Source organism: Myotis daubentonii, chromosome 14 (genome assembly GCF_963259705.1).
Source record: "Myotis daubentonii chromosome 14, mMyoDau2.1, whole genome shotgun sequence".
NCBI lineage: Eukaryota > Metazoa > Chordata > Mammalia > Chiroptera > Vespertilionidae > Myotis > Myotis daubentonii.
The window spans coordinates 53388484-53392399 of record NC_081853.1 but is presented as its reverse complement, the minus strand read 5'-3'; the positions used below and the strand labels follow the sequence as shown (position 1 = coordinate 53392399).

Here is a 3916-nt window from a genome sequence, read left to right as displayed (position 1 = left end):
TGAAAACAGAACTTCGTTTACATGGACAATTTTTATTCCAATGACCACTATTAACAATAGGAAGCTCTATTCACAGTTTAATATTGGAATATATATTTTTCTACATTATAATCTTGGTAAAGGAAGTAGTCAGATAATGAGTTCAAAAGAAAGCTTGTTGAATGCTTCTTGACACATCAACACTGTTGTTTAAAGCTTCATTTTTTAAATTAGCCACCTTATTTTTACAAACTTGGTTTTTCCTGAAAGCTATTTAACATGCTGTTCTGACCTCTGGGAAAATCTCAGGCCTGGGACTCGACAAGGACTTTAAATTACATGCTACACTAAACTTTCTAATGCAGTTTTTTATTCTCCCCTCAAGGACTTCAGACTCAAACAGTCTCAGCATTCCTAAGTTTAATCCTACAGAATGATCTGCAAGTTTTTCAAGTTACTTTTGCAATCACTTCAGGGCCTTGTCCTTGCATGAGGCCTTCAAAACAAACACTCGGTCAAAATAATGAATACGGGGTGCAAGTTAATCACATTGTGCGAAAGAATATGATCAAATAAACCTCGATGGTACTTTCCCAAGTCCAGATTTTGTGGACTTTAGTGTAAAAGTAAAATCAATGTAGTAGCAGCCTCCAAAGTGTAAGTGTGTCCCTAAGGGAAGCAGATACTGAACAGCAGCATGGCGCGAGGAACACTTGCAGCCACGCTGAACATTTCCTAGAACGAAGGCTGGTCAACACGCAGACATGGGAAGGTGCTGCGTGCGCACAAGTGCCAATAACGAAGCGCTTTCTAAACTCCAGACCAAACACTCCGTAACTGAGCGACCCGACACACCGGCCTCGACTTTCTCCAAGGAGAGCCGTCTCCAAGTTGAAGTCTAGCCTCAGCCCCTGCTACGGGCGACGCCACGCTCGCGTTTCCCTGCAGCCACTCCTCGATTTCCTCCCGCCGACCTCTGCATACCAGCGGCCGGGCCCCCTCCGTTCAGCGCCCGGCGGGGGGAGGGGCGGCCACGGGCGTCGGGGAGACACCAAGTCGGAGACAATGCTCCCTGCGACGAGGAGCGGAGAGCCGAGGGACGGCGACACGCCATCGGACACGCCACCGCCGACGCGTTCGGGTCGAGCGCATTCAGCCGCGGGCGGCGAGGACGGGACCTGGAAAGTCTCCGTCCCACGTCCTCGCCGCCACCAGACAACACACGGGAAGAAGTTGCGGCGCCGGGATTTCACTTCGCCAACTGCGGCGCGAGGGGGAAGAAAATTCACTCCGCCGCCAAGCAAACGGGCTCTCAACGCCCGGCTGCGCGGCTCCTAGACTCCGCGAGTAAGTCATCTCCACGAACAAATGCTCCGAGCCGCGCGAGGCCGAACCCCGTGGGGCACGGGACGGGGAACAGCACGCCAGTCGCCCCCGCCCTGCTTGGCAACGGGTCTCACCCGAACCCCGGCCCCCAGGCCCCCCGGCCCCGAGGACCCCCGGTGCAGGGCTCGCCGCTGTCGCCACCTGCACGGCCCGGACCCCGGGGTGCACACCCTCCCGGCGCATCGCCCCGCCGCACTCAGGGTGGCTCCCCCTCGGAGCCCAAGGTTTAAAGTTGCTGCGGCTTCAATAAACTCACACAGGCAGGAAAAAGACGAAATTCTAACACTCTTGGCCATTCGTCCCGAAGCCCGAAACACCGAATCCGGAGAGAAAAGTCCACCGGCCGGCCCCATCCCCACGGCAGCGGGGACTTGGGGTGGCGTCCCAGGCCCCGCGCCCGCACCCCAACTCCCCGCTGGGAAGGCGGAGCCCCTCGGCCCCACCCCGCCCCCCACCCCGGCCCCGGCGCATCCCGAGGCGCAGGGTCCCTCCCCCAAACTCGGCCGCGGCCGGAGCCCCGGACGGAAACCACCGGCCCCCGCCCCAGCCCCCCGCGCCGGCCAGCCCAGCTCCCGGACGCGCCCTCGCGCGCGCGGTGCCCCCTCCCCGCCAGCGGCGCCCCCCCAGGGCCCCCGAAAAGCCGCGCGACCGGAACCCGGGCCCGGTCGCCGCCCTCCGCCCTCCGCCCCCGGGCGCGGCCCCTCCCGGCGCCCCCAGCCCGCTCCCCGCTCCGGGCCTCCGAGCTGCGCCGGGCCCGGCTCCCCAGCCGCCGCCGGGACCGCGCGCCCGCGACGAAGTTTGGCTCCGAAGAGGGAGCGGGAGCAGCCCCGGCGGGTAAGGAAGGGAGCGCCGAGCACCTCAGGGGAACAGGCTCCTCCCGCCACGGGCGTCCGGCCGTCCTCGGCCTGCGGTGGCGGCTCGGCGGGGACTGGCGCTGCTCCTCGGACGCTCCTCAGTCTCCGCCTCCCCTCGCTCTCCGCTGCCGGAGCCGGTCTACCGCGACTGCCACGGACCGAGAGGCTTAAAATGGCGCCGCACAAGGACCTCTTATAAGTCGCGCAGGCGCCGCTGTATCCTGCCGCCGCCGGCCGCGCGGAGCGATCCGCCGCGCGAGGACAGGGGCGGGGCGCGGGCTCCGGAAAGTAGTCCCCGCGCCGCCGAGCCGCCGCCGCCGTCCCAGCGCTCAGGGCCCGGGCGGGGCGCCCGCGCACTCCCGGGGCGCGCCTCCGCACGGAGCCCCGCGGCTGCCCGGCCCTGGGACCCCGGGGCAGCTGGTGGGGCCCGGCGGTGGGCGGGGGGGGACCTCCGAGATCCGCCACTGTCCCGACCCCGACGCCCCGGCCCTGCGCGTGCCCCGACCGTGAGAGCGGACGCGGGGCTCGCTGCGCGCTGGCCGCAGCCCGCGGGAGGCCACATCTCGGCCCCGATCGTCGGGGGCCCGCGCGGGGGGGCGCCCCAAGTCCTGGGAGGACGCGGAAATGCGCGGCCCGCCCGGCTCCTAGCGCTGCGGGTCGCGGAGACTCGGGCGGGTTAGGGCTTCCGTGGCCGCTGCGGTCTGGGCCACACACTCGCTGCAGGACGTGGCTCTGCCGAGCTGCACCCACCCCTCACCCCCCAACCCCACCCCCCACGGTCCGGATCCTGGGTCCCGCATCCCAGCTGGGTGCTCATCCTGCGTCTGGAAGTGCACCCGCGGTCGCACCGCCCGCGGTCCCCACTCCCCACGGCTGTGAACTCTGCTCAGAATGGGCGCTCAGCCCGCAATTCAACAAGTCCTCAGCAGGACAGACCTCCTGCGACTGAATGAGTGGTGGAGCCGATGAGCTCTAGAGCCCTGCCAGTTGGGTTAATTCTTGTAGATTCCATTTTTATCAGGTGCCACTGTGCTAAGAATCAACAGATTTTTTTGGTGGGGGGAGGGGGATTTTTCTTTGGAGGAGGTGCATTTTTTGAGAAATCCAAGTATGTTGTTTGTGGAAGGAGCTAGCGATTAGGCAGCTTCTAATTTTTTAAAAAACTAATTTTCTATTCTTCAAAAAACATTTTCTAATTCGTTTTAATAGGCCGAGGTTGGGTCTTCATGTCCCTTGGAAATGTCTTCATTGAAATCCAGCAAGATTGGCATTTGTCAAAGCTGAAACAATTATTGATTCACTTTTTCTAGTCTGTTGTTTTTTTGCTTGTTTTTCCCCCCCCCTCCAAAACAAGGGAGAGAGTACAAAAAGCAAGGGTGAAAGTTGCCTTGAGGCTTTTATCCCTGTCATTAATGCATGCAAACAATAGGTCTTTATACATAGCAACATGCAGGAAACCTACTCATTCATTCATGGAGTAGATACCTAGGTTTAGGCTTAGCTAATGCTCTTTAAATAATTAAATAATTATTTAATTATTTTAAAATTATTAAATAATTTAAATAATTCTTTTTTCTCATCTTAAAGATATTTTATTATATACAGTGGCAATGTCTACTGCTGCCTATCACCACAGCACACGTGAGTCTCTGCCGTGGAAGGAAGTCCACACACTAAAATGATGTTCCATGAGGTCC

General features: G+C 59.8%; 1 protein-coding gene across 3 annotated transcripts in view; it reads right to left on the bottom strand.

Annotated features, from left to right (window-relative positions):
* CTNNB1 (catenin beta 1) overlaps positions 1-2362 on the bottom strand; it is a 38226-nt gene extending 35864 nt beyond the window's left edge. For all 3 annotated transcript variants that reach the window (XM_059664473.1, XM_059664474.1, XM_059664476.1), the window contains exon 1: positions 2223-2362. The gene's annotated coding sequence lies outside the window, so the exon portion shown is untranslated. The remainder of the gene's footprint in view (positions 1-2222) is intronic.
* Between the last annotated feature and the right edge of the window lie 1554 nt (positions 2363-3916).